The 23410-nt window shown below is 35.4% G+C and overlaps 1 long non-coding RNA gene across 1 annotated transcript; it reads right to left on the bottom strand.

Moving 5' to 3' along the window:
* Positions 1 to 1755: 1755 nt before the first annotated feature.
* LOC140184685 (uncharacterized) lies at positions 1756 to 4330 on the bottom strand. Its single transcript, XR_011881999.1, has 2 exons — positions 2101 to 4330; positions 1756 to 1998 (listed from the first exon to the last, which is right to left on the bottom strand). It is a non-coding gene; the product is annotated as an uncharacterized lncRNA (long non-coding RNA).
* Between the last annotated feature and the right edge of the window lie 19080 nt (positions 4331 to 23410).

A 23410-nucleotide genomic window follows, 5' to 3' on the forward strand; every position in this document is an offset into this window, starting at 1 on the left:
CTGAACCAATAATTAACCCGATTATACGACTGGGTCACTGGGTCACTAGTTCAATCGGTGAGTCACTGATTTACCCGGTTGACCCGGTCATAATTAAATAAAAATATAAAATTAAAAAGTTAACGCATGTTTTCAAAAATATATTAATAACAATCAAATATTAATTCTTAAACATAATTTATGGTGCAAAAAGAGATAATAAATTAATCACTAATAGAAAATATTTTCTCAATATAAATGAACGAGAGAAAACGAAAGATAATAAGATCAATCAATATATCAATATGTTTACATATCATGTGCTGTTATAATTTATTATATATATATTTTTTGTAACATGTATTATTGACAATTAAGATGGCGTGGTGGCAAGGAAGGAGGCAGAGCATGCAATATACTCCGTGTTTGAACCCTCTAAGCAACACTTTTGGAGTTATAGTGCATGGTTCCTATGGTGGTTCAGCAGTGCGCAGGTGTATCGTGGACCCGTGCAGGTCTGTCCGGTCTGAAGCGTGAACCGACTGGTTTTTAACAAGTCTACCTACCATTCACTAATTGAACTGGCCAAATTATCAGTTTATCGATTTTTCGGTTGAATCGACCAGTACAATCCAGTTCTAATAACTGTGGGCTACTCCATCTTGCTCCCACTTGGCCAACTCAATAGGTTTGACTTCTCAAAACCTAAAAGATGAATAAGATCTTACAAGTCAAATTGTTATGTATATTTATAGCAAGAATATATTATAATCCTTTCAGTTGTTAATACTTGTCACGGTATATGCACATTGATTAAGAAGCACATTATCAATATTTGACTATAAATTTGTTTACTTAATAACTAGTTTATGGTGTAAATGCTTTGTTGTTTATTGTGCTTAACATTGTGTGTGAAGGGTACATTTGGAAAATGCTTAATAGATGTGACATTGAAATATGAAAACAATGGATATATTGAACTAAGTTGCAGATATTGTGAATCAGAAGAATTATTATATTATATTATATTATATTATATTGCATAACATTATGAATTCTGCAGTTACCGAGAATAGGGAAAATTGGAGCATGGGTCAAAGACAGTTGGTCTGCCTTGGCCGCGTCTTACTAAAAAAAGCAAGATCCTAGTGCTTGACGAGGCTACGGCATCAGTTGATACAGCCACACATAATATTATTTAGCAAACAGTTAAGCATAATTTTTCAGACTGCACAATAATTATAATTGCTCATAGAATAACTTCAATCTGACAGTGACATAGTTCTGTTTCTTAATCAAGGCAAGAACCACTTCCCTTCTCTTTCGTTGCATTTCTCTTCTTTATTTGCCATACTTTTTTCTCTTGCCGGGAATATGAGTTATGTTAATATTGATCCTTCAGGAGTTATTGAGGAATATGATTCACCAAAAAAGTTGCTTAAGAACAAATCTTCAGCTCTTGCTCAACTAGTTGATGAATACACTCGAAGGTCAAACTCTTGTTTTGAAAGTTGAGACACCACTGAATTGAACCTTGTGTGGAACCAAATGTCCCATGGCCTATATTTTAGTGATCTTCACATATTTCATTGTTGTTGAGACTTGTATAGGAATGAATGCTTATGGCTGTAGTAGAAATGTAGAATGAGTAAAAGTTCTATTTTATGTGTTACTAATTAATAATAAATTTATATAGTAGTGACATATGTTAAACCATTTACGCGTTTATCACATATGTATGGAGAATGAAAAATTGAACTAACATCATAGCAAAGCTAAGTAAAATGACTATCGGTTCCAACTCTTCTTGATCACGAAAAATCTGAATGAGTTTATGAAAATCCTTAATACAATACAATACCCATAACAAACACAATATCAGAAATTACATATATCCTTCTATACTTCTCGAGTCACCACTCTAATATTGCTATGAAGATAATCGGTGATGCATTACAATATTACATGCTTTGCGCACCAAAACATCCACATATTCTATACCCTCTGTACTATACAAACCTATCATCAAAACCAAACTTGTTAGTTTAAAAACTAACATTATCGGGGTCGAAGTTCACAATTGAAAACAGCATAAATTAGAAACTAATACACAGATCACACCTTCTGAATACAAATTGCAAAAAAACAAGAATCCCACGTTAGACAAGATCTGGGAAGGCAATGGGTGTAATGTAGGCAATCTAACTGATCTTACTGTCAATGACTGATTCCGTAACTTGAACCCATGACCTCAAGACTCCTCCTCTACAACTGAATACAAATCACAGAACCAACAACATTAGCAAGCTATGCACCATTATGTAGAAGTTTCCATCCTTTCCACATTCATTAGCTGTGGATTTTGTTGCTTAGTTGAGGCAAAAAAGTATAAAGATCACCTGTTGTATACTTAAGATAGCATGCCAGTATATCTGAGATGTGAAAAAAATGCTATAGGTTCACCATGTATATATTATGTACCATTTTACCACCTAGATGTATTCACCCAAGAAATTCAAGCAAAAGGGAGAGAATACTCCCATCCTTCATCGTGTTTCTTTTAAATCTTGAATATGATTTCTTTTCATTTGATCCTGCAAGCTTGTTAGGGAATATGATTCACCAAGGAAACTACTTAAAGAAAAAATCTTCAACTCTTGCTAAATTAGTTGTACACATGGAAGCCAAACTCCTGTTCATATAATTGGTTTACATGTCCTGGTTTTATTGATTACAAAGTATATTAATGTATCAAACATCTTAGTGAAATAACGTATTAAGTTAGGATCAAATTTTCATGTACCTCAATGTGAGAGTTATTGCTTCCTCCCTTATGCAATTCATGTTCAAGCAAAATCTCTACAATCTCCAGACATATATAGTTAAATTTCTTCAATAACTAAAGACTGTAGTAGAAATGCAGATCGTGGAAGACACATTGTTACAAATTTACAGTGGTTCAAATATATAGGATTTTTAACACAAATAATGGAGTATAAATTAAAAACAAAAACAAAAAACAGATTAGGGGAAAAATTTATAAAAAAAAGAACGCTAGAATTCTAACATGAGTTTCCAAAGCTTCCATGTAATGGCAGGACAAGAGTAAAGTGAATCAAGTTATATCATACTTGCTTTATCAGAATTCTTACTAACATGAATGTCATTTCACGATGGAGAAAAGAAAAAGTTAAAATAACATATAAACTCCCTAGGTCAACATAAATAGCAGTAAATTCAACATTATTATAATAGTAATATCTCTATCACATTAATAAACACAAGAAAACCGTCACGGACAAGTGGCAAAATAAATAGAACTATTATCGCTGATTACTAATGGCATCAGAACATAGTAAATTCAACATGAACCAATCATAAGTCAGTTGATCATCAAACAAATTGAAGTAAATGCTTATAAACAAGCATACTGTTGAAATCTTAAGCCCCTTACGAGAATCTGCATTATAAAGAAAATACCCAAATTAGAGATTGCAATTCCAATTTTCTTCAAAATCGAATCTATCGACCATTCAAATCCAATCATCATGATCGCAGATAAATCATCAACACGTCCATAACTAAAATAAATATATATAATCGAACCCTATCTAAACAATTTAATTGCACTTTATTAATTTGAGTTTGAACCCTATCTAAACAATTCTTTTGCACATATAATCGAACAGAAGTACTACAAAGAGCACGTCGATCTACACATCTAAACCACTCTACATACTATAGCCGAATAACTGCCTCTGAAAGAAGAAAATCAGAAACGAAGGAATGTTTTCAATTGGCCACTATGAAGTCACTGCCGAAGAAGTCAATGACCAAATCGGGAGAGTCCGCGACGGGACTGACGGGAACGAACATAACGGACTTGGTGGCCATGAGCTTCTTCCGCTGCGGACAGCAAGGTCCGTATATCCTGGCAACGAAGAATGGGAAACCGTCAAAGGAAGCGGCAGCGTTGGCCTGAGGTTAAGCGGCCGCGGTGTCCTGCGGCGCATGCAACGTGGAGGAAGGAGGAGAAGTGCGACGGAGAGGGATCTGGCAGATGGAGCCGATCCGGTGAGATCTGGCGCTGATGATGCACGAATCGCGGATTCGAGCTAGGGCACCCGGTTTTAGGTACTTGTGGAAGTTGTGGTGGTGTTGAGGGATGGTTGTTCTAACCATAGTTGTCAGAACCGAACCGATGAGGTTATTGGGGCATGGGGTCACTGGTTTAACTGGTGGATCACTGGTTGAATCGGTTAACTCGGTATAATTAAATAATTATATAAAATTTAATTATTTGACTAGTTTAACCAAATATCATCTAATAATTTTCAACTATCAACCTCATATGAAGACAAAAAATAAAATAATATATTAAAAAAATAATATTAATAGATATCATATAATCATTAAAAAAAATAAATTGTGATTAATTAAATTTTTTGTTTATCTTTTTAATTTGTATATATTTAATAAAATTTATAGTTAAATAAAATGTAATTGATTTAAAAATGAGTAACTTTGAAATTAAAATAAATTGGATATAAGTGAAAAGAAAATATGCTGTATGTATTATAATTTCTATATTAATTGATGAGAAACATTTTAGCTTGGTGGTACAAAAATCATCACAAGTTTGACACTTGGCAGCGCCGCTGGAGGGTTTAGAACATGGTGGAGTTGCAGATTGTTGGTCCATTGTAGAATTTTTATCATTTCAAATCCCTATTCTTATTCAACGTTGACCGAGCGGTCCGAACAGGTCCGATTTTTGTCGGATTTGACCGATTTTCACCAGTTTACATCGGATTTGACCAATTCGTACCGGTTTTCTATCTTACACGGTCCAAATACCGAATCGGACCGACATAAGGTCTGGTTTATCGGTTTTCCTGTCGAACCGGCCGATCTGGTCCAGTTCTGACAACTATGGTTCTAACCCTTCGGTTCATGGCAGTGAGAGCGAGAGAGAGAGAGAGTGTGGTGAAGAAATGGAGGGATTAGGGATTTTAAAGGAAGAAAATGGGGAAGAGAGAGAAAGAGAGGGAGAGGCGGGAAAGGAGTGAAGGAGGATAGGAAAAGAGCGAGGATGGGATAGTGAGAGAGGCGGGATTTTTTATATCAATTCAAAAAGGGAAAGTATGAGGAGCCAATGAAATACTTGTACAATGTGTACAATGGAGGTTTATAGAGTATTAGAGATATAACCATTAATGTTACATTTTTCCATCAGTTGGATTTTTTAGAATGAGTGGTATCATGACATGATATTAAAGTACTAGATCTGAAAGGTCAAGAGTTCAATTCTTGGTGAATCCCAAAATCAGATCAAATATTCTAAGTATTTGAGGGATAAAAAATATACCAGCAACAGAAGAGAAGCTAAATCTTTAAAAAATTAGGTGAATATTTTATTTCTTTTTTACCAATCCTACCATTTATTTTCTTCTATAAAAAGGATACTAGTAATTATTACCTTCACAATAATTCTCTGTACTTCTTCCTACTTCTTTATAGTTCTTCGTTCCAATTTTTTTCATTAAAATAGTTCAGATTTGTTTTAATCACTAGCAAATTGAATATTTTAATTTTTTTATTATTTTTAATACTCATTTTCATATTTTAATTTTTATTTTCTTATTGTATTTTTTACTTATATTTTTTATTTATATGATAAATATTTTTATATTATTTGTGTAGTGTTCTGATTTCTTATATTATGTTTTTATGAGTTTTTTATCATTTACTGTACTATTTTTTATATGTATATTTTTTTATAAAATATTTTTTAATTTTTGTTTGACTTTGTTCATATGATTTTTTATTTATTTTATTGTATTTCTTTTATTCATATGACAAATGTTGTTGACTTTTTTACGATATTTTTATTATTTTTTTGTTTATATGAATTCTTTTTTTTATCCTTTACTACATTATATTTATGTTGTGTATGAAATTTTTTTATTTTTTATTTAATTTTATTCATACGAATTTTATTTATTTTTTATTGTATTTTTTTGTTTATATGATATATGTTGTTGATTTTATGGAATTTTTATTATTTCTTATTTGTATGATTTTTTTCTATTATTTGATGTACTCTATTTTTGTTTTATATTAATTGTTTTATTTTTTAGTCTGACTTTGTAAAATTTGTAATTGTAATTATTATATACTACGTTTATTATCAAAATTTTGTATAATATAAATTATGATCCTATAAAAATGACAAAATAAATAAAAAAATAATTTAAGTAACAATAAAGTCATAAATAATGAAAATTTATAGTCCAAAATAATACTAAATTAAAGAGTACTAACAGTACTAAAAAAATTATAGAATATTTTCTTTTTGTTTGACATTATAAAATTCATAGTACTCTCTTTCATATTTTTATTTTTTTATTGTATTTATTTTATTTATATGATAAATATTTTTTATATTATTTTTGTTAGTATTCTCTGATTTTGTATATATATAAAAAAATTATTTAAATTGATGTCTGTTTTAGTAATTTTTCATCTAAAAGTGATTTTGAGTAGTATAATCTAAACAACATTTATTTCACTACAATCAATTTTGATATAAAGATTGCTAAATATAAATCACATTAACTCAAACTTACTTTTCATCAAAATCAATTTTACAAAATCAATTTTATGCAAACTCTCATTTGCAAACTATAATCCAAACACACACTTAATTTATTTTCAACATGTTTAGCTACATTTTCAAGAATGTTTGAATGGTAGCCTAATACACGAGGCTCCCATCAGACTGCGACCTAATTTACAAGGTTGTGCATTGTATGTAGTTCACCCTCGGCATGAGGAGAGAGTTTACAAAAGTAGAAACAAGTTTCAAATAGCATCAAGATTGTTAAGAAACATATATAACTTTGGGTAAAATACAGGTCGTGTTGTGGTTAGATTTGGAATATTTTGTCAACAACAGCATGAAGAATTAGAAATTTTATCTAGAACAACTACACTTGCTTGTCATTCATTCTTGAACTCCTACTTCTCAATTTTAAATAAGCGAAGAAAATAAAAGTGAATGAAATTGGGGTGCTAATCAAGCTTTATTTATTAAATCTAAGAGGCCTGCTACACATACAAGTCTTTTTGGCTTACAAGTCTTATAAGTTGGTACAAGCCCAACAAAACACATGCATTACACTCCCACATTCAAGAGTAAATAAACCTACGTTATTCAACCACTTCCTGTTTCCAAAGCGCGCTACTCACCATGCATTGTGAACGACTCTTCTTCTTCCTTCATGAAAATGAGTTTCTTGCCAAATTTGAAGATAATGGAACTTCAGAAATACACCCAAACGATTACAAAAATACACCTAAACAATTACAGAAATACACCCAAGGAATTACAGAAATACACCCAAAACGGTTACAGGAATTCACCCAAACGATTATAGAAATACACCCAAAGGATTACAGAAATACACCCAAAGGATTACAAAACTACACCCAAAGGATTTAAGAAATACACCCAAAATTCGTTGAAGTACACCTTATGCATAATTCAGAACTCTTTCTCCTTCTCCTTCTCATCTTCTGCTACTTTTTCTTCTTCAAAAACGATTTCAGAGCTTGATGTCAAAAAATAATGGAAATCGAGAATAACGAAGAAAGAAACCAAAGAGAAAAGCACGTAAATGAAGAAGGAGAAAGAGAAGGCAAGAAATGAAAGAAAAGAAAAAGAAGAAGAACAGGAAGAGGAAGAAGAACGTGCAGCAAGAAGAAGAAGAAGAAGGTGCAGTGAAAACGTGCAGTAACGGTTGAAGAAGGAGAAAGAGAATGCAAGAAACGAAAGAAAAGAAGAAGAAGAAGAAGAGAAAGAGGAAGAAGAAGAACGTGCAGCAAGAAGAAGAAGAAGGTGCAGTGAAAACGTGCAGTACACGTTAATATAAATGACTTGTAAAAACTTGTATAAAAAAACGCTTGTATGTGGAGAATTTCTCTAAATCTAATTGAGATCATTTTGTGCATTCATAATGAAAATTTAAACCCAAATTTCTAACCATCACAACTCAACAAAAGACACACAGTTGATTAACTCACTGATTCTTGAGCAGCTCCTTTAATACCAAGAAGCTTATTGATGCTTGAACCGTGTTTCGATAGAGCCTTATCCGGTGCCTGAGACTTAACTGCTCAATCCCAACCCCCCATCCCCCAAGAAAGGAAGAAAAATGTTAAGAAAAGCATGACCAATTGAAAAAGGAACATCAAAATTGTAACTCAAGAAAGCACAAATTACCATTATTTGTATCGATTTCTGTTGCTCTAATAGTTAATCTCCTCCCTGAAATCAATTTTCACACAAAAACACCAAAACCATTAGTCCCCATGAAGCCACAAGCACCAAAAAAGCATAAAAATAACAAAATTAAGTGTCATTTGATTCATGAAAAACTAAACCTAAGCAAATTAGTACATGTTACATAGGAACACTAAAAATGGTACTTTGCAAAATTCAATGTTGTACTCTTTCAACAACCAAGAAAACCAGAAAGTGCTGTGATGAGTCAACCTACTGGTGAATGAGAAAGGAAGTGCAGGCACCTTTGTTCTTGTGCATGAGATTGTTGTTGTTCTTGGTAGGAGCTTGTAATTCTGAAATTGAGGAAGAAGCTTCAAAGGTTCCACACCCGAAACACTATAGAATACAAGTGGTGTGTTGATTGTGTTCTATGCCGTAAGTGATAAAGTTTTTTTATTTATTTATTTTAGGTAGACATTATTCATATTAAACAAAGTTTTTTAATGAAAGGGTAAGGTACTTTAAAGAGGGGAGTGGACCCTCTCCAGTGAAAAAAAAAAAAAACTGGATAGTGTCCAGTGTGTGATCTCATCATTTATTGTTTTCTCTTTTATTAATTTCTGGTCCCACTTATAGAATTAAAGGTGAGAGATTACACTTTATTCTCTCCAATAAAAAAATGGAGAGGATCCATTTCCCTTTGAAGTGTACGAGATTTGTGGTGTTTATGCTTATGGGGCGTCATTTGATTGCTTTGTTTACATATACTAAAATTAATTATTAATATAAAATATATATTAAAAATAAATTAAATAATATATATTAATATATAATAATTAATTTTAATATATAAATAATATTTTAATTATTCTCGACGTAAAAGTTATTTTTTCATACAAGTCATTTTACCCTAATTCACTTCACGCACCTCTTAATTTAACTAACTTTTTAATCAATGCCCGAATATATAACTATCTTTTTTGAAAGGATTTCGTTTCCATTTTCGAATTTTCTCGATGTTTTTTTATCTACGTTCTCTTTCATCTCTGCGTTCTCTGCGTTTCTCTTTGTTCGTTCTCTATGTTTTTGAAATCAAACTCTAAAATTAGTTTTGAACAGTTATCTCATTGTTGAAAATAATGAATAATTCAAGTTCAGATTGTCAATTGAACAAGAACGAAGTTTATTATTGTTTTGAATCCAATCAAGTGGATGAGGTGTGGTTCGATTCTAGTTAATGTTTTCGTTAGTAGTTTATGATTCTATAGGTGAATAATATTGTTTTTGTTTGTGAAAAATTATTGTTTATCGTTGATGGTTTGAATTGAATGTAATGTAAAAGTTCTGCATTAAAGAAATATTTTTCTGTATTTGCAGTAAATTTCGGTGTAGCACGAAGATATTTGAGTGTTTTGTTTAAGAATTTTCGGTGTATGTGTATTGATAAGTTTTGCATAATTCAAAACTCTTCTTCTCCCTCCTCCTCATCTTCTGCTACTTCTTCTTCTTCTTTTTCATCATCATCATCATCATCATCTTCTTCTTCTTCTTTTTTCTTGTTTTATCTTCTCAAATTTCTTCTTGTTTTACTCTCTTAACAAAAATAAAAATAAAAAAATTAAACAAAGAAGAAGAAGAAAGACATAATGGTAAAAAATTACTTGAAAGAGGATGAATTTACATTCATTCAATTAAAAGAAAGAAAGAAAGAAAGAAGAAGAAGAAGAAGTAGCAGAAGAAAATATTTTTCTGTATTTACAGCAAATTTAATTTGGGTGTAACACGAAGATATTTAGGTGTAACACGAAGATATTTGAGTGTATTGTTAAAGAATTTTCGGTGTATGTGTGCTAATATGTTCTGCATAATTCAAAACTCTTCCTCTTCCTCCTCCTCATCTTCTACTACTTCTTTTTCATCATCATCACCATCTTTTTTTTTCTTATTCATCTTTTTCTCTTTATTTTACCTTCTCAAGTTTCTTATATTTTATTCTCTTAACAAGAATAAAAACAAAAAATCAAACAAAGATAAAGAAGAAACACATAATGCTGCAAAATTACTTAGAAGATGATGAACTTACATTCATTCAACTAAAAAAAGAAATAAATAAGGAAAAAAAGAAGAAGAAAAAAATGCAGCATTAGAGAAAATATTTTTTGTATTTGCAGCAAATTTGGGTGTAACACGAAGATATTTGAGTATATTGTTTAAGATATTTCAGTGTATGTGTGTTGATAAGTTCTGCATAATTCAAAACTCTTCCTCTTCCTATTCCTCATCTTCTGCTTCTTCTTCTTCTTTTTTTTCATCATCACCATCTTCTTCTTTTTTTTTCTTATTCATCTTTTTCTTTTTGTTATACTACCTTTTTAGGTTTCTTATGTTTTACTCTCTTAACAAGAATAAAAACAAAAAAATTAAATAAAGAAGGAGAAGAAATAAATAATGCTGTAAAATTACTTGGAAGAGGATGAACTTACATTCATTCAACTAAAAGAAAGAAATAAATAAGAAAAAAGAAGAAGAAAAAATGCAGCATTAGAGGAAATATTTTTCTGTATTTGCAACAAATTTGGGTGCAACACGAAGATATTTCGGTATAACACGAAGATATTTGAGTGTATTGTTTAAGAATTTTTGGTGTATATGTGCTGATAAGTTCTGCATAATTCAAAACTCTTCATTTTCCCCCCTCATCTTCTGTTGCTTCTTCTTCTTCATTTTCTCATAATTCTTTTCGAATCTAACTTCGCAACTTTTTTCACTTTTCGCGACGATTTTCAGAGATTTTTGAGAGATTTTGATCCTTGTTTGAATTTTGAGTGTTGCTGTTTTGATTGAAGGAAAAAATTGTTTGCGTTATTCAAGAATTAGAAAAGTACATGTTTACATTAAATCTAAAATGAAGGTCGTTTTGTTGGGTTTGGGCCAACTTATATACAAAAAAACTTATATGTGTAGCAGATCTCATAATATTTTTATACTAAATTATATAAGGTCTACTTTATAGGAAATTATAGCATGTTTTCGAAACAGTTTAATAACTGTTCTAAGAATTTCAATATCGATTAATTTTTTATTTTATATTTAATTTTAAATATTAAATATTATAAATAAAAATAGTTTTTTATAAATATTTAAAAAATATATATTAAATATGTTTTAAAAATATTATGTTATAGTAATAACATTGTTATTAGGGTTAGAAGTGAGCCGAGCTAAACCAAGTTCAAGTTCGGCTTACGGAAATTGAGTTTGGTTCACGACTCAACTCATTAACAATTGAGCATATTTCTTAAACTCAAGCTCGACTCATCGAAAGCTCATGAACTGACTCGAGTTCACGAGCTGGCTCAAATAATAGGAACATAATCTATAATTCTATATCAATAATTATAACTTACATATTTTTTAAAATATTTAAAATATCAATTTTGTATATTCTGTATCTATCAATAAATTATAAATATTTTATTTATGTTTTATATCAAAATTATATATAAAAAATAAATATAAAATTTTAAATAATTAAGATCATCAATATATATATATATATATAATTTTCTCTTTTCTTACTTTTTCTTTCATTCAAATAAAAAATTCTTCTATTTTCTTTTCATCTATTTTCTCTTCATCCAAACATCACACAAAAAAGAGATAAATATGATTTTGGTCCCTAATGTATAGGTCAAAATTTTGTTTTCGTCCCGAACCTTTTTTTGCATACAAAATGGTCCATAAGATTTAACTTTGTTTTAAAATCGTCCCTAAAGTTAACTCGGTTTTAAATTTTGGTGGCGGAAGTAGAGGTAGAGGTGGATCATGGATAGCTTCTTCTTCTTCTCCCCTTCCCTCTTTGTAGGAGTAGAAACACTCTCCTTCTCTTTTTTTATTTTATAATTTTTATATTATGGATAATTTGGTCCAAAATTTTTAGATTTAAGTAAAAGGAATGATTTTAAAACTTGGTTTTAAACTTTAAGGACGATTTAGTATACAAAAAAAGGTTAAAATGAAAAAAAAATTTACCTAAAACTTAGAGACCAAAATCGTATTTAATCCCATAAAAAAATCCAATTTTTCTTTTATTTTCTTTCCTGTCATTTTTTCCTCTCAAATTTTCAGGTGAAAAAATAAAAAGTGATTTTACAATTGTTGCAGAGCTTTGCCTTAGGTGGAAAAAGTATATTTAGGTTCTTGGTGTTTTAGATAAAAAAAATTATAAAATAAAATAATAATTACATAAATATTCTCATCTTCTTCCTCTTCTCACATCTTCTTTCAACAACCACCAGGGAGGCTGCCGCCACCACCGTTCGTCGCGTATAGCTGCATCATCGCTGTCGTTCTGTCGTTGAGCTGCCGCCGTTGTCGTAGAGCCATCGTAGGGGAGAGAGAGATGCGTGAGAGAGAGAGAGAGAGAGAGCGCGCGCGCTAAAGGGAGCTGCTACAAACTCGCCATCGGGAGAGCCTGTATCCCCGTCACCTTGGCTTTTCCCGCCGACCCCTCACCGTTGCTGCTGGGTTGTCGTCGTCGTCGAGGGAGAAGCAGGTCACGCGAAGTTGGAAATTTACATTGCCGTCGAGCTGCTGAGGGTTGCGCCATCGCTCCTCTAGACACCGGAGAGTATCACTGACGTCGTCGTCTCTCTGCCACTATCGGAGTTTTTGGTCACCAGAAACAACGTAACTGTAAAGAAGAGGGGACAAAGGGCAAAAATGAATTTTTTTTTTTGAAACAAAGGAGTTCAACATACTAAAGTGGAGCAAATAGAATTAGACAATAAATAACAGAAAACTAAAAACCAAAAACACAAGACAATTGGTGCACGAAATTGTGATCAATACTTTTCACAAATCAAATAATCCTCAGTAATGAAACCAAAAACTTGGTGTTCAATACCATGGCATAAACACAACTTCGCACAACTAACCAGCAAGTGTACTGGGTCGTCCAAGTAATAAACCTTACGCGAGTAAGGGTCGATCCCACAGAGATTGTTGGTATGAAGCAAGCTATGGTCACCTTGTAAATCTTAGTCAGGCAAACTCAAATGGGTATGGTGATAAACGCATAAAACATAAAGATAAAGATAGAGATACTTATGTAATTCATTGGTAGGAATTTCAGATAAGCGTATGAAGATGCCTTCCCTTCCGTCTCTCTGCTTTCCTACTGTCTTCATCCAATCCTTCTTACTCCTTTCCATGGCAAGCTTAAGCAAGGGTTTCACCGTTGTCAGTGGCTACCTCCCATCCTCTCAGTGGAAATGTTCAACGCACCCTGTCACGGCACGGCTATCCATCTATCGGTTCTCGATCAGGCCGGAATAGAATCCAGTGATTCTTTTGCGTCTGTCACTAACGCCCCGCCCTCAGGAGTTTGAAGCACGTCACAGTCATTCAATCATTGAATCCTACTCAGAATACCACAGACAAGGTTAGACCTTCCGGATTCTCTTGAATGCCGCCATCAGTTCTAGCCTATACCACGAAGACTCTGATCTCACGGAATGGCTGGCTCGTTTGTCAGGCGAGCACTCGGTTGTCAGGCGATCAACCATGCATCGTGTATCAGGAATCCAAGAGATATTCACCCAATCGAAGGTAGAACGGAGGTGGTTGTCAGTCACACGTTCATAGGTGAGAATGATGATGAGTGTCACGGATCATCACATTCATCAAGTTGAAGAACAAGTGATATCTTAGAACAAGAACAAGCGGAATTGAATAGAAGAACAATAGTAATTGCATTAATACTCGAGGTACAGTAGAGCTCCACACCTTAATCTATGGTGTGTAGAAACTCCACCGTTGAAAATACATAAGAACAAGGTCTAGGCATGGCCGAATGGCCAGCCTCCCAATGATCTAAGAACTAGATGTCCAAAGATGATCCTAAGATCAAAAAATGATCCAAAGATCGAAAAATACAATAGTAAAAGGTCCTACTTATAGAGAACTAGTAGCCTAGGGTGTACAGAGATGAGTAAATGACATAAAAATCCACTTCTGGGCCCACTTGGTGTGTGCTTGGGCTGAGCAATGAAGCATTTTCGTGTAGAGACTCTTCTTGGAGTTAAACGCCAGCTTTTATGCCAGTTTGGGCGTTTAACTCCCATTTTGGTGCCAGTTCTGGCGTTTAACGCTGGAAATTCTGAGGGTGACTTTGAACGCCGGTTTGGGCCATCAAATCTTGGGCAAAGTATGGACTATCATATATTGCTGGAAAGCCCAGGATGTCTACTTTCCAACGCCGTTGAGAGCGCGCCAATTGGGCTTCTGTAACTCCAGAAAATCTACTTCGAGTGCAGGGAGGTCAGAATCCAACAGCATCTGCAGTCCTTTTTAGTCTCTGAATCAGATTTTTGCTCAGGTCCCTCAATTTCAGCCAGAAAATACCTGAAATCACAGAAAAACACACAAACTCATAGTAAAGTCCAGAAAAGTGAATTTTAACTAAAAACTAATAAAAATATACTAAAAACTAACTAGATCATACTAAAAACATACTAAAAACAATGCCAAAAAGCGTACAAATTATCCGCTCATCAACAATCCCCAAGTCATCTCCAGCATCGCCATCAACAACAAAAGGGATCCACACCTCTCCACTCATTGCAGCTATACAAGGTCATGTTGATAATTTCTTCTACACCTTTGCTTTGATTCTAAAAATTCCTTCTATTCCTTTCCAACCAAAGGTTCTAGACTATCGCACAGAAGCACATCAACCACTGTTTGCGATCCTCTTTTCTACGTGGTTCTTCTGTCCAGCTAAGAAAATGTTCTTTTAATGAACCCAGAAAAGACCACTGCCGGCCAAACACAGCTATCCACGCACACCATACCTGCCAAGCAAACTCACAGCCCAGAAACAAGTGATGGACCTGTCCACATCCTTGTTACAAAAAATGCACCCATTATCTTCTTGACTAAGAATCCCGAACCGACTCAGTCTTTCCTTAGTATTCACTCTTCCTACCAAGATAAACCAAGTAAACAGCTCCACTCTTGGGGGGACTACGCCTTTCCATATGGTCTTAGTGAAGTTATAACTGGATATTTCCTTTGGCAATAAATCCTCATGCAGTACCTGCACAAATGAGTTAGTCGAAAAAATACCTTACCTATCATATTTCCACACAAGTCTATCCTCTCTGTTATTTACTAGTTTCCCAGGTTGCAAAGCCTCATGTAGCTGATCCATAAGGTCCAACTCCCACTGAAAAAGCTATCTCTTCCATTGGAAGTTTCAAATCCACTTCAATCCATCCTAAAACCCACAATCCCCTATAACCAATCCATATTGGTTTGAAATAGAGAACAGCCTAGGGAACCGATCTTTCAAAGATCCACACTGTAACCATACATCCTCCCAAAATGGAGTCCGTCTCCCATCACCAACCTCCATGGACAAACCTGTAATCATCTTGTCCCTTATAAGTTGCTCCTTGATTTGGATTTGGCAAATGTCCTTCCATGGTCCTCCTCTAGTAGGTAGCACTTGAGTGGACAATAGCTCATTCGGATTCAGATTATTACAGGAGCAGACCACCCTCTTCCATAGCGGGCACTCTTCCTTTGCAAACCGCCACCACCACTTGAACAAAAGTGCAGTGTTACGAACTATGGCGTCGCCCACTCTCAACCCCCCAAGCTTCTTAGGAGCCCACACCACTTCCCATTTCACTAAAGCTATACCATTCCTCCCATCCACCTTGCTCCAAAAAAATTTTCTCTGCAAAGAGATCAGCTTCTCAGCCACAGCCTTTGGCATCTTATATAAACTCAAATAATACACTAACAAGCTATTCAACATCGCTTTTATAAGCACCAATTTCCCAGCCTTACTTAGCACCTTAGCTTTCCATAAGCTGAGTTTCTCCTCCACCTTGTCAATAATAGGCTTAAACAAGCTACATATGCGATCAACCCATTGCCCTTCACAATTGATTGGTATCAAGCTGAACTTGTAAAAATTTATACTTAGCCCTGACATCAATTCAAAGCAACGTAGAAGCCGCTTGTAATTCTTCACAGCCTCCTCTTCTGGTGGGGAAAACAGAATAGTGTCATCCGCGAAGTGAAGATGCGACAACTCTATACTATCCCTTCCAACCACCAAAGGTGATATGCACCCATTTCTGACTGCCTTTCCAACTATTTTGTGCAGAACATCTACTACAACCAGCACAAACAAAAAAGGAGATAACGGGTCACCTTGTCTCAATCCCCTTTCCATTTTGAACGGCTTAGATGGCGATCCATTAATCAAGATCGACATAGATGTGGTGGTCACACACTCCATTACCCATTCCCTCCACCTACTTCCAAACCACATTTGTTGCAACACAATATCTACAAAACTCCACTTGACTCTATCATAGGCCTTTTGAAAATCCAGCTTGATAATTGCTGCCTCCTTTTTCCTTAGTTTAAGCTAGTGAACAGTTTCACATGCAATGAGAGCCCCATCATGTATTTTTCTTCCTTTTACAAATGCACTCTGAGTCTCCCCTACCAGCCCTGGCATCACTGATCTCATCTTCCTCACTAGCACAAGATAACCTTATACACACACCCAACCATACTAATAGGCCTCAAGTCTTTGATCTCCTTCACACCAATGAACTTAGGTGCCAGAGCCACCCAAGTGATATTGGTGTCAGCCGGTAACCTGGACGTCTGAAAAAACCCCATCACAGCTGTCGTGAACTCAGACTCAATCTCATCCCAGCACCTCTTGATAAAATTCGTGTTATATCCATCACAACCTGGCGCCTTAGATGTCTCACAATCCCAAACCGCCTCTCTGATCTCCTCAGTGGATGGTATAGCCTCCAAATTCACAGAATCAACCTCATCTATCCTCTCCATCAGACCATCTCTGAACCCCACCAACGGAGACACTTCCTGATGATACAGCTCCTTATAGAACTCTCTAATAGCTATTTTAACTCTAGCTTGATTCCTTACAAGCCGGCCATTAACTACCAGAGCATCAATCATGTTATTCCTCCTTCTTGCTAAAGCTACATTGTGAAAGGATCTCGTGTTTTTGTCCATATTCGTCGCTTGTCGAGACCTCGACCTCTGCTTCCAGTGTACTTTTTTCCTCACATACCACTTTTCACAGCAAGTAACTAACGCCTTTCTTCTTGCCTCTATCGTGCCATCATACACTTCACTACCTACCATATCATCAATTCTCTTTATCTCATCCTCAAACTTTGAAATCTTCTTGTCCATCTCACTAAAGTTGACCTTATGCCACCTACCCAACGGGGCCGTCAAAGCCTTTAACTTATCTGTGAAATGCATCTCCCCTAGACCTCTCCATTCCTCATTCACCATTCTAAGAAACCCGTCATGTGTAAACCACGAATCTAGGCTACGAAACGGCATCAGGCCCCCTCTTTGCATGTTATCCTTCACAATTACAGGACAGTGATCTGACAAACCCCTTAGCCCACCTTTTAACCGAGTCTCTGAAAACACTTCTAGCCACTTCACACTAACCAGAGCTCTATCAATACAACTGCACGAATGGCCCCGAAACCAGGTAAACTTGCGGTCAGTGAGCGGCTGATAAACCACTATTTTATGGTTTATCTTGTGCTCAATTGAGTGGTTTTTATCAACTCTTTACCCACTTATTCATATGATTTGCATGGTTTTACAATTCCTTCCTGATTTCGTGCTATGATTAAAAACATGCTTCTTTGGCTTTTATTTTCTTTTATTTAAATCCTCTCTTATTACCATTAGATGCCTTGATATGTGTGTTAAGTGATTTCAGAGATTACAGGGCAGAAATGGCTTAGAGGATGGAAAGGAAGCATGCAAAAGTGGAAGGAACACAAGAAGTTGAAGAAATTGCTAAGCTGTCCAACCTGACCTCTCCGCACTCAAACGGTCATAACTTGAGCTACAGAGGTCCAAATGATGCGGTTCCAGTTGCGTTGGAAAACTAACGTCCGGGGCTTCGATTTGATATATAATTTGCCATATTGGCCGTACAGGTAGACGACGCGAACGCGCACTTCACGCGGATGCATCGCATCTGCGAACCTCAATCCACGCAAACGCGTGGACGACGCCTCCGCGTCACTTTCCCGCGACCTGTACGTACCAGACTTTGAAATCAGCGATTTCTGGGCTGTTTTTGACCTAGTTTTCAAAAAGCACGGATTAAAGGCTACAAAGTGGAGGAATGAGGGGGAGACGCAGAATTCACTTTCCATAATTTTAGATGTAGTTTTAGAGAGAGAGAGGCTCTCTCCTCTCTCTTAGGATTTATGATTAGGATTTTTAGAAATTAGGATTTATTTCTTCTTCATCACAGGTTAAATATTCCTTTTACTTTATATTTCTCTTCTACTTTGAGATACTTTAATGCTTTTATTTATGTTTGATTTATGTTGCCCAATTGGCTTATGAATATTTTCCATGTTAAATTTGACTGCGTTGAATGTATGTTGTTTGAGGTATTCCAGATATTTATGATTTTAATTTAGCTTTTTATATTATTGGCTTTAATTGATTAACTGGAAGCTCTTGAGTTATCAACTATTCATGATTGATTGTTATGTCGGCTAATTAACTGGAATTCCACTAACTCTAGTCTTTCCTTAGGAGTTGGCTAGGACTTGGGAAATCTAACCAATTGGTTCACTTGACTTTCCCTTGCTTATGCAAAGGTTAACTAAGTGGGGATTAACGTCCATTCTTATAGGAGTAACTAGGATAGGACTTCCGAATTTTCATATCTTGCTAAGAGTTTATTCTATAGTTAATTATTTATTTTATTTGTCATTTAATTTACTTGTTCCTCACTTTCAAAACCCCAATTTACAAAACCCATAACCAATAATAAGAACATACCTCCCTGCAATTCCTTGAGAAGACGACCCGAGGTTTGAATACTCGGTTATCAATTTTAAAAGGGTTTGTTACTTGTGACAACCAAAACGTTTGTAAGAAAGGTTGATTACTTGGTTTAGTAACTATACTTACAACGAGAGTTTACTATAACTTCTAAACCATCAATCTTCAGTTCTTCAGCGGCAAATCCACTAAGTGCATATCTTGTATCCAAGTCTTAAAATCCTCAGTAGACAGAGGTAGACAAGCAGTCCCTTTTCGTTCCTCCACATGAACTATCTCATTAAAGTCTCCCATGAAACAACAGGGAACCTAACATAGCCCAGAAACATAACTCAACTCCTTCCATATATATCTCTTCTCTTCTCTACTATGCGCACCATAGACCAAGAAAAAAGTACAGTTAAAACTATTCTGTAACATGACCCCTTCAATACACAGCCATCTATCCCCCTTATAGTAATTATTCAATTTAAACATCATCTCATCCCAAATGATCGACAGTCCCCCGGACGCACCTTCAGAGCCTACAAAATCCCACCCTGTACCGTCATTCCCCCATATTCTTGAAACGCTGAATCTCGTCACTACTTGCATTTTAGACTCAACCAAGCCTATCAAGCTTAGTCTATGTTTATTTTTTAGGTCCTTCACCATCCTTATCTTCCCATCACCCTGCAAACCCCTAACATTCAAAGAACCAAAAATCATTTAAAACTATTTTGACACACCTGTTTTTTGTTTTTGGGTCTGCACCGCCTCATCTTTGCTTTTTGTTTTGCCATCTTTCTTTTCTGAGCTATTTCTTCATTCTGTTCTTGAAGAATTGCCATGATATCGTCCGCCTCATCATACAAGACAGCACCTGACTCAATTGCCAACTCCTAAGTCTTTTTGTTTTCCAACATTTGTTCCTCCAACTTGGAGCACTGGGTGTTACAATCTCCGTCATCCTTTCTAGTGACCTCCTGCCCAACATCAGCCTCTCTAAAGCCTTCCCCATCCTGTTCGCATGCCCCCTACCCTCCATCTTGATCATACAAGATCCCTCCAACAGGCCCCTTTTCAACCTGCTTCTAGCCCCTGTTCCCGCATCAGATCATCTAACGTGGTCACCAACCGCAGCCGCATCACCCTCCTTCAAGACATTAAGAGAGCTTGCGTCACTTGCTGCCACAATAATTGGTTCCGCCGAGACCTTCCCTCCTTGCCCCACCGCATCTGACGGAACATCCGTCCCACTGGCGAACGTGGATCCATCATTAACTGAATCATCTCTGCCGGTTTGGTATTGTTCATCCCCAGCACAACCCAATCGGGCCCCTGGAACCACTAACCGCCCGATGCCCTTGTGACCTTCACTACCGCAGTAGCCACCAACGCTGTCAATGGAGTCCACACAATCAATGTAGGTTTGTTTCCCTCTACGTGTTTTGGTGAGCCCCCTGCTGCCTCTCTTCGGGTCTACTATTCCGCCTGGATTCACCAGCTCGGGTTTAGGACTAGGACCCGCTTGAGTTGTTCGGTTTAGGCCCAACCAAAAGGAGCCCCTTTCCATGTCCTTATAATTGCTTTTAGCCCAACCCTAATTTAGACAGCCTTGTTTTTGTTTCACCTTATTTGGGCCCATAATCAGCCCATTATCCAAAGTACCAAAAACACATGTTTCAGTTCTTTAAGAGTCCGTCTCATAACTCAAACCATAGCAACCCCCATAATCATCAATTCCTTGATTATCGCCATTCAATTCTTGGTATGTTACGTTCCTTTCGCAGAATTGACCGGTTATGTCTCCCCTCCATTCATTCAAAATAATATCCAGAATTACTATTCTACCCTATCATCTTCCTCTCCCCTCATCACCGCCATTAACAAACCTTCATCTCTATATTCCTCACTTGACAGATTCCGATCTGGACTCCGACTTGTTATCTCTTGATTCAAGGGCTCATAGGTGATACCTCCGTTATCAACATCGACCCTCTTACGCTGGACGTCACACGTCTCCTGTGCAATTTCCTTTACCAAAACATCAAATCCACCGGCTCCAACTATGATATGAATCCACTCGTGAATCACGTCCATTATACACGTATCAATCAACACCTGACTTGCACCGAATGAACTGCATAATTCCGTGTCTTCTAAACATCCAATTACTTTTTCCCACCAACCTCCTATCGTATTGAAAGTAGCTTCAAACCATGCGTGCAAGGAAACTCCAACTCATTGGAGCCACACTCTTCGAGTGTTATACCGCTGTGACTCCTTCCACCTCCATACCCTGTGAAAGACTTGTAACAGGCCATTCAAATGGAAGTTGTAAGTCTCCTCAGCATGCAGAACACTATCAAAAATCAAGAGGGCTTTATGTGCTCCCATATCCCGAATCTGAACAACAGAAGGAAAGCTCTTCACCATCGTTTCTGACAAGGAGATGAAATCCATAGGCTTTGTCATAGTTCCAACGAGACTTCTCTGCAACCATTCCATATTGTCTTCCGCCACCGCAACTTCCACCTTCCTCCTATCTTCATACCCATGCCTGTTTGCTACTATTTCGTCCGTCTGTAATTCTCGTCCAGCTAACAAAGGACCATCGTGGCCTACCTCTCGATATGTCTGACGAGAATTTGGGTCCCTCGTGCCATCTCCTCCCCGTTTCCTATTTATGTCCATGGTTTTCGATACTCTTTGATACTTAGCCTCTCCCAGAAAGATGACCTTGCCTCTCAGTCTCAGTCGATTCGTCTCTGCTATGGCTTTCAAAGTCCCTCCTTCAGTGGTATACCGTATGAAAGCAAAAATGTATAACTCACCATTTTTTAGTTTTCTTGAAAGGTATATATCATTGATGCGCCCAGTCCAGTGGAATAATTGGAATAACTCTCTCTTCGAGACGTCATCAGAAAGATTGTTCACAAAAATTGAAAAAGACTCATGTTCTAACCGTCGATACTCTTCTCTGTTCCAAATCCTTGGATCTTTGCCACCCCCTCCCTGTGTTTCCCACCCCCACTCTCTCTCGCGCGCTCTCTCTCATGTTCTCTCTAACATTTTCTAAAACTCCAAATTTCAAAAATGAAATTTTAAAATAGAATTATTTTTAAAAATATTTAAATATAAATATAATTATTATATTATTAATAAAAGTTTTAAATTTTAGCCATTGATTCAAAAAAATCTTGAAAATATTTTTTTTCACTAAAAAAAATTCCTTGTTGCAGTAAAAAAGTGATGGGTTGTTGATGATTTCTTCTTTTATGAATTTTTATCGCTGTGTTACCATGTTTAAAAAAAATTAAACTGAAGAATGAGACTATACATAAAAAATTAAAAAATATTATTCATTGATCATTAGTACATTAGAGTGAAATATATATATATGCGCTTCCACTACTAACACCCCTAAGTAACTAATTTTACTCTTTATAACAGAATTATTAAAAAGCTGCTTACTTAATTCTATTGGTTACAATCTATTTTTATAACAGATTCTTTATATATGTTAATGTGTAATCATTCGGTTAGTGGGTTAGATCAATCGGTTAGATCTAGACCAAATGATTGGAAGAGTAAAAATTTAAATATTTTATACAATGGCTAAAAAACACGATGGATTCGATATATAATACACTTGATCAGATAAGTATTAGAAAGCCTACGACAACTAGTTGATAAAATGATTCATTATCAATAATTTTTTGCAAGATAAATACCTATAAATAAATACTTTCTAGAGAATTTTGATTTTTTTCTCTCTCTGAGTATCACATTATAAAGAAAGAGTTGTGTAACTCTCTGTTGATTCTTGAAGATGAAATTACTTCAATGTATAATTATAATCGGTGTCTCTAAAAAATTCGGAGGTTAATACACATTTGGAGAAGAATATTGTATGTGTATTAATAGTGCCCATTGTTGTGAAGAAATAGTGTGATATCATTTTTTGCTTTAAGAATCACTTAGAACAAGGATTTTTTATTTTATTAAATAAAATAAATATAATATTAACCAAAATAAATATGTTTACGAGAATTTATCGATTTAAATTTTCTTGTCATATCTCGTTTACAATGTAAACGAGATGACAATGGGTATATCTCGTTTACACTGTACACGAGATATGGCACGTCTGAGTGTAAACGAGATATACGCATTGTCATATCGTTTACACTATAAACAAGATATGGCTTGTACGTGCCTATATATAGAAGTCGTTTACAGCTTAGTTCCGAACCCCAGTTCTTCACA

Source organism: Arachis hypogaea, chromosome 5 (assembly GCF_003086295.3).
Source record: "Arachis hypogaea cultivar Tifrunner chromosome 5, arahy.Tifrunner.gnm2.J5K5, whole genome shotgun sequence".
Taxonomy (NCBI): domain Eukaryota; kingdom Viridiplantae; phylum Streptophyta; class Magnoliopsida; order Fabales; family Fabaceae; genus Arachis; species Arachis hypogaea.